The 7,691-nt window shown below is 43.6% G+C and overlaps 1 long non-coding RNA gene across 3 annotated transcripts; it reads left to right on the top strand.

Annotated features, from left to right (window-relative positions):
* The first annotated feature begins 5,053 nt into the window (after nt 1–5,053).
* Nucleotides 5,054–7,160, top strand: LOC125401210 (uncharacterized). Of its 3 annotated transcripts, none has more exons than XR_007232260.3 (3): nt 5,054–5,138; nt 6,525–6,609; nt 6,704–7,160. It is a non-coding gene; the product is annotated as an uncharacterized LOC125401210 (long non-coding RNA). The 3 variants fall into 3 exon arrangements; XR_015738510.1 differs by lacking the exon at nt 5,054–5,138 and adding an exon at nt 5,648–6,171; XR_007232258.3 differs by lacking the exon at nt 5,054–5,138 and adding an exon at nt 6,243–6,375.
* The last annotated feature ends 531 nt before the right edge of the window (nt 7,161–7,691 follow it).

Here is a 7,691-nt window from a genome sequence, read left to right as displayed (position 1 = left end):
AAAGGACCATCAAATCGGGCTGGGTGGGGCCTCTGTTTACCGTTCACAGAATGACAAGACCCTTTCCTGAACCATGTGGTGTCCAGACTGAAAGATGGAATGTTCCAGAATCTCAAGAAAAGCCCAGCTCTGTCTTGGTGTCCAGACTAGCACATCTGACAGAAGCTGCCGAGGTTCTAATTTTAACCATCTACAGATCAGAATATTAATGTCAAGCCTTGTTGGTTGTTGAGAAGGGTCTTATGTAATTCCAGCCACCCTCTAATCTTCATCCTCCTGCCTCCACCTCTCACATGAAGGAACTGCACACCTGTGCTTCCATAGCTGACTCAGTTTCAAAATTGAATACTACCAGACCAAATAACATTCAAGGAGAAACATCCTTTTTAAATTAAAATTATATCATGGCTGTGACTTAATGGCCTAGGTAAAATGGTGTGATGGCTTTTCTGGTATAAGGTGGGCCTCATGGTGTATGGGAAATGGGCAACAAGCAGAATTACCAGCAGATTAGGACCACCTGCCAGCCTGTTGTTGGTCCCAGGAGCACAGGGTACCTCCAAGGGTGCTGGTTGAATACAGTGAGAGAGATCTATGCTGTAAAACAAGCTCTTCACGCGTGGAATCTGGCTGTAGAAAACCTTCAGGCTACCAGGAGCCCAGAATGCATCATGACTTACTTCCGCATCTGTTTCTGGGAACTAAAATGTAAGAATCAAATGTTTAGTGGAAGATTATCATATTATTTGAGCCTAATGCAACTCTTGATGTTTCCATGCTTTTGTATTGCTTAAGAGGAAAAAGGAAATCAATCAAAGCAATTCCTTCTTTTAAGCAGTCCCTTGGCAGTCTTGGTAAAGATTATTATTTTCCTTTTTAATCTGCTCGATTATTGAAAACGCTCCACGTTCCTTGTGTCTGTCTAGTCATGACTGGCTGGGGCTGGCTGGTCTTGTCAGCAGATCTGCACATGGAGGCACCATGGACTGCCCTTTCTCACCACAGCCCTACCTACTGATGTTTCATTCTTCCAGACCCGTTTCCACGAAGGTCACCACCTCCTCAACGCAAGTCTCTGCTTCTCCAGGGCTCCTATGGATCTGGGAGAGGGGTCACATCTTCACTGTCCCTCCCAGGTCACCACAGCCATTGCGGTCCCAGTGACCAGTGGTGGGATGTAATGCAAGGCACCTGACAGTTGCTAGCCAAGCAGTGAATTTTCCTCAGAGGAGTTTTAGCTTCTGATGACCACAATGCTGAAATTAAGCATTCAGAGTAGATTTAAAATACATCAGCCAAATTTCCTCTCTGTAGTGTATTAAATATGATTCAAATTTTATTCTTACAGAATGAAGCTGCTCACATAGGAGAGGTAGGATCCCTGCAACCACATCCCTTTTACTTAGAGATTTTTTACCTCTGGTTGCAGACGCGGCCCTCAGTATTACCCTTTCCCAAAGGTATTTTCAGATTAAACGTTGGCTGTGACTTACTTATCAAGGCGCGTCTTTGATGGTTGTGCCGAAGAACCCAGTAGCAAAACCTTGCTACTGCCTCCACCCCTCCCAAATAAATTAAGCTTTAAAAGTGAAAAAAGACACATGTACTCTTGGGCTGGAAGTTATTAGAGCAAGACGCCAGAGTCACAGAAGAAATTACTCACGGAATTAGCCCAGGCATCTAAGAAGCAGTTGCTCTCCTCCCCTCCCCCTCCCTTCCCATTGTCCCCACACTGACTCATCTGCTTTGCCCTTGTGTCTTGGAGGCCAGACCTCAGCTGTAGGAGGTACGTGGTGTTGGGGAGTGGCAACAGGCGCCTGGCTTCTTCTTCACTCCAAAACGCCTTCTTAGAAAAATGGTAGCATTTGAGAGGGATCGAAGCGGCAAGGCCAAGACACCTCTCTATTTAAGAGGCCTCATTCTGCATAAGTTATCTTTAGTTACAGAGCTGATTTTATAATTTCTGAACCGTCTTCTGCAGAAGAATATTCACAGTTGTGATCACTCAATAGTAAATTAATTTTCTACTGTTTCCATAGTGTTTTGTGGACATTTATTAGGCGTTAGGCAAAAAAAAGAAAGCAATGCATTCATTTGTCAAGTATTAATTTTTCACATTAATACACAAAGAAGACATCTAAGAAAAATGGAATTAGCTAGAGTGCCCCTTTTTGGTGTTCTTTTAAAAGTAACATTGTCCTAAAATCAAATCTGCATTCACTGTCTCTGCTTTCTCTCTTGTTCTCACCTCTTAATTCTCTTTTTCCTAAACAAGTGTTTCACCCACAGTACTGAGATTGGCCTTGTTGAAGTCCTTGGACTGCTCTCAGGGCACATCATAGGGACATGTGTTGGTAGCAGCCAGCCCAGCTGTTGAGTCTTCAGCAGCTTCTTCATATGGCTTTCAGGACACACCACCCCTACCCCCCACTGCCACCCTCACCACTGTCCTTGTGTGCTCAGCTCCCCTGTTCACACTCCTTTGTTAGTCTACCTCTTCTCCCTGCTTCACAATGGTGAAGGGTCCTGGGGTTCCATCTTCTGGGCTTCCCCACCCTATTGGTGACCTCCATGGTCTACGGCCTTGACTATCATACAGAATCCACTAAACACACGTTTCCATCTTTGACTGTTTCCTCCACCTCAGACCTTTACCGTTGCAGAATGGACATCCCAAACTTAAGTCCAGACCTGGATTTCATCTTTTCTCTTGAAGATTGTTCCACTCACGGCCTATATCAGCCAGTAGTTACTTCTCCCAAAACCTTGGAGTCCTCCTGTATGCATCTTCCTTTCCCCAAATCTTTCGATAGCCCATCTCCAACTAATTTTAAGCACTTCTGCTTTCTCTCGAGATGCAGTACCTCTCTCTTGGATGATGGCAGTAGCTTCCCATCAAGGCTGCCTGTTCCTAGCTGACCACTCTGCCGTCCCATCTCAAGAAACGAGGCAAGGTGATGTTTCAAAAACATGTCAAACATAAGTGCAAGCCCTCACAGTGCTGCCCCATTTCATTCGGGGTAAAAACGGGTGTTTGCAAAGGGTGACCTATCCCAGATGCCTGGCTCTGCTGTCTCTTTGGTCTCCACTCCTGCTAGTCCCCCATTCACTTGTTCTCCCCCAGCCACAGTCTTCCCTGTCCCTCTAATTCCCTTAGACACCTGGGAGCCCTCAATCCGGACACTCGCCTTGTTGCTCCATCACCTCACCTCTTTCTCAGCGGAGCCTGCGCTGCCAGCGCTGCCAGTGCTTCAGAGCTGAACCACCTTCCCCATCTGTGCTAAGCACTCCCGGTGCTTCACCCTGGCCTCATATCTCATTTCCCATCCTTTGTTCTATGCATATGTTGAAATGACTTACTTACTATGTTTATAATTTATTTTCTATCTCCCACACATATATATATATATATATATATATATATATATATATATATATATATATATATATATATATATTACCTCTGTTAGTACAGGGATCTTTGCTTGTATGTAACCCAAACACTAAGATTAGTGCTTGCCACATGGCATGGAACCTCTAAATACATTTGAGTGGAGTTCAAAACCTCCGAGTCAGGAATGACAGGCATAAAGAAAGTCTGTACAAGTCATATCGGTGTTGACTCAGTAACTTCAAAAGGGATGTATATCTCTTGCTTCCTGGTCACAGAAATGAGCATATGAGTTTAGATATTCACAGATAAAAGGCATTTACAAGAAATCATTCAGCTCGCGGGTTGCTGTGGAAGGACCCTAAGAGCACCGCTTTTTCCCCACCCTCCTCCCCTTTCGGTAACCTCCTTTGAAATCCTCGAATCACCAGGGCATTTCTGCTCTGGGGGGACTGAAGGGGCTTAGTTAGAGTGGGTGACGTTTCATGATCAAGCGCCTCAGTATTGGCTCTATGCCAGCGTCCAGGGAAGAGCTCAGTGGTGGGAGGGCAATCATACTGTTTAGACAAGCTGTTGAAGTCACATGACCTGTTTTGCTTGGTGGGACTCTGGGTGAAACCATTGACCACCGTGAGCTCAGGTGTGCTGATGGCTACAAATGTTACATGTTTAGATCAACACTTCCCTTTGGGGACACTTCATGAAGTGTTCTCAGCACTGTGAGGAAGGCTACACATGCTAAGGATTAGTTAGCCTCTCTGAAACTGTTCTGGTGAGGTTGGCCATCACATACTCATGAGTGTGTAAAAATGCCGATGTGACTGGCACAGAGGTTAAAGGCACTAATTCACCCCACTGCTCTCCGTTCTGTAGCAGTCAGTGCCCGGTGTTCTCACAATGCCCCCTTTGCCCCTTCTGGGGCCTCCTGTGACTTTTCTGTAACAACTGTGTGATGCACATGAAAATAGAATCTGTCTGTAGTGTGATCGATATGTATTGTATGCAATATAATTGATATGTATTTCTTAGAAGGCCTTTTTTCCTTTTGAGACAGAATCTTATAAGGTAGACTGGCATAGGAATTCTATGTAGCCCAGGATGGCTTCAAACTCAGAATCCTTCTGCTTCCACCTCCTAGGCTCTGGGTATACAGTATGAGCTACCCTGATCCTTTGTTTATTGTTTATGAAAAAGCCTCCCCCCTAAAGTAACTCTGGTTGAAGAAATAATTTGTCACTCGAAATATCCGACTAGTATTTTAAACAGTTTTTTTTAACTTAAAAGCATTACTATAGGAATAGAGTAGCATTATGGGATGTTTAAGTACTTAAGAGAATTACCTATAATTCTACCCATTTGTTCTGGTCATTTATACATACTTCTTTCAATCATTTACTAAATGCTTGCAGATTGCTTCTATAACAAGAATGATACCAGTGTCACTGAAAGGCAAAGTCTTTGGGACTGAAGGCCCTTCCTGATCTTTCCTTATGTGCCCATAATTAAGCATAGAGCTCAGAAGAAACAGGAGCTTGGAAAATTATTGCCAAAATAATGAATTAATGAGTGATTTTTCTGGGGATTGGAAGTTGACTGTGGATTGTTTTGTTAGTTCCTGGGAAGAGGTCAAAGTCTTAACACTGAGCAAACATTAATCATTCTGTGACTTCCTCTCACGGGACATCATGACAGAGTAAAGGAACAGTTCCTGGTAACATGGCTGCGGCTTTGCCTTACTAGAAACAATGTAACTGATTTCTTTACTTCTCTGTTCTTTGTCTGCGAATCATCCTGGCCTAAAATGTCTCTGCCTTTAAGATATTGACTGAATGCTAATAAATGGGAGGTTGAGCTCAAAATAAAACTGCAAATCAGATTTTTGAGTTTGATGTAAAAGCCTGGGAGAAGCAGGTTGGTTGCTCATTTAGATTACAAATGTCATCAAAAATAGAAACCAAAAGGTTAGGTAATTTCTAAATTAGACACTCTTTCTTAGAATAATTACCTTGTTACTGCATCTGTGTACTTCGGTCAAATTTGAATAACACTTTATTGCTCAGAATAATGTTCTATTCTTGTTGCCAGATAATACTTGACGTAATTGCTCTCATGCTCCCTGACTGCAGGAAGGGTGTTGGCTCACAAGGCTGGCATAACCTCCGCAGTGAAGTTTAATTTTGCTGGAACTTTTCAGTCACAAAAAAAAAAAAAAAAAGCGCCTTCCCTCCTCTATTCCTTCACAGGCATGAAACCTGATCTTCGTTTGGTTTACTAAATCCAATAAGCTAACTAACACTGATGCATCCCTTGGGGCAGGAGATTGTGTACATCACCTTTCCATAAGACGCGCACTGTGAAAGAGCCGGCATGAGTGATCAGTTGAGAAGTCTTGGATGGAATCGTCACGAGCTGTAGCAAATGGTGCTAGGACACTATTTCCGTAGCACATAACCCTGGTCAGTCTGGACCATTGTGATAGTGGAGCCAGTAGAAGGTGGTTTCCTGCATTTGATGCTTCTAGGTCTGAGTCAGAATTTAAGAAATGTTTATCCGTCTCCCTTTATAGCGTGACACCTACAGAATAACGCAGAATTTTTCCTTAAGTGGCATCAACTTGACATAGGAGATTCATTCCTCATTAGCACATCAGCATTGCTTTTATAAGGGATATCTCACATGACATAAACAAAACAGTAACTGTGTATTTAAATTTCAGTTACAGGGTGTGGCGGTTTGAATGGAAATGTCAAAGGTTCATCTATTTGAACACTTTGTTCCCAGTTAGTAACTATTTGGGGAGGTTTAGGAGGTGTGGTCTTGCTGGGGGGGGTGGGCTTTGAGCGTTTAAGGCCCCACCCTATTTGCAGTTCACTCTCTCTGGTTTGTTCTTTTGATTCAAAATGTGTGCTCGTGGCTTCCTGCCAGAGCCACCTGCCTCTGCTGTGTGTTCATGGATTCTTATCGCTCTGGAACTATAAGCCAAAGTAAGCTCTCTTCCTTGGCTGCCTTGGTCACGGGGTTCAATCACAGCAACGAAAAAGCAACTACTACCTAAGGTCATAAATCTGAGTGGTTTTGCTAAACTCCCCTTTACATTTCTTAATAACGACTGCCCTTTTTCTTTCTGAGTTAGAGAGAACTGCGCTGGACTGTTTACTTCAAAGTTGATAAGAGATTTTTAAAGAGCCTCGTCACACAGGGAAAAAAGGAGTTGGTAGGTAAGAGATAACCAGGCTCACTGTTTATCACTGGAAAAATACCCAGGAAAACTAACTTAAAGATGGAGAGATGCATTTTGTCTCCTGGCTTTAGGTTTCCACCCGTGGTCTCTTGGCTTTGCTTCCTACGACGAGGTAGGACATCACGGCAGGGAGCATGTGGTGTAGCATGCTGCCAGACCAAAGAAGGGGCTCGGGTAAGATACAGCCTCTGAGGCCATGCCCCAGAGGACTCCCTTCCTCCAGCTGGATCCAGCTGCTGAGTTTCCGTCACTTTTCAACAGTCTGTCAAATCTGGACTCCATTAGTGGACTAATCTGCTGCTGCCAGAGCCCTCAGAATCCGGTGTCTTCCTCTGCTGCACTGAGGGCTAAGCCTTGAACATATGAACCTCCAGGAGACATCCCGCATCCAACCATAACAATAAATTAATTATCTTGATGGGTTCTTTCTACCATATGGAACTAGACCAGAATGCTTTATTGTACTTTAGAAATAGGAACAATTATTTGTTAATATAAAATAAACTAAATAAAAATGAAATGCTTTGAATCTGGAGAGATTCAAAGTTTTTATGATTTTATACTCAGCATAAAAGCACTATTCTCCCAGGGGACCCGTGTTCAATTCCCAGCAGTCAGATGGAGGCTCACAACTGTCCATAACTCCAGTTCTAGGAGATCAAACACCTTCTTCTGGTCTCCGAGGGCACCAGCCATGCAAGTGGTGCATAGACATGCATTTGAACAGAACAATGATACACATAAAGAAAAGAAAAAAAACCCAAAAAACTCACACCATAATTTTTTACATTGATCTTTATTGAGTTCTACATTTTCCTCTGCTCCCTTCCCTGCCCCTCGTCTCCCCACTCCTCCCCTCCCCTCCCCTTCAACCCTCTCCCAAGGTCCCCATGCTCCCAATTTACTCAGAAGATCTTGTCTTTTTCTACTTCTCATGTAGATGAGATCTATGTATATCTCTCTTAAAGAGGGACTGACCTAGGCCCTCCACATATACGTTACAGTTGTATAAGTTTGTCTTCATGAGAGACTCCTAACAGTGAGAGCAGGAGCTGTCCC

This window comes from Myodes glareolus, chromosome 8, assembly GCF_982192425.1.
Source record: "Myodes glareolus chromosome 8, mMyoGla1.1, whole genome shotgun sequence".
Taxonomy (NCBI): domain Eukaryota; kingdom Metazoa; phylum Chordata; class Mammalia; order Rodentia; family Cricetidae; genus Myodes; species Myodes glareolus.
This window is presented reverse-complemented; position numbering and strand designations above follow the sequence as displayed.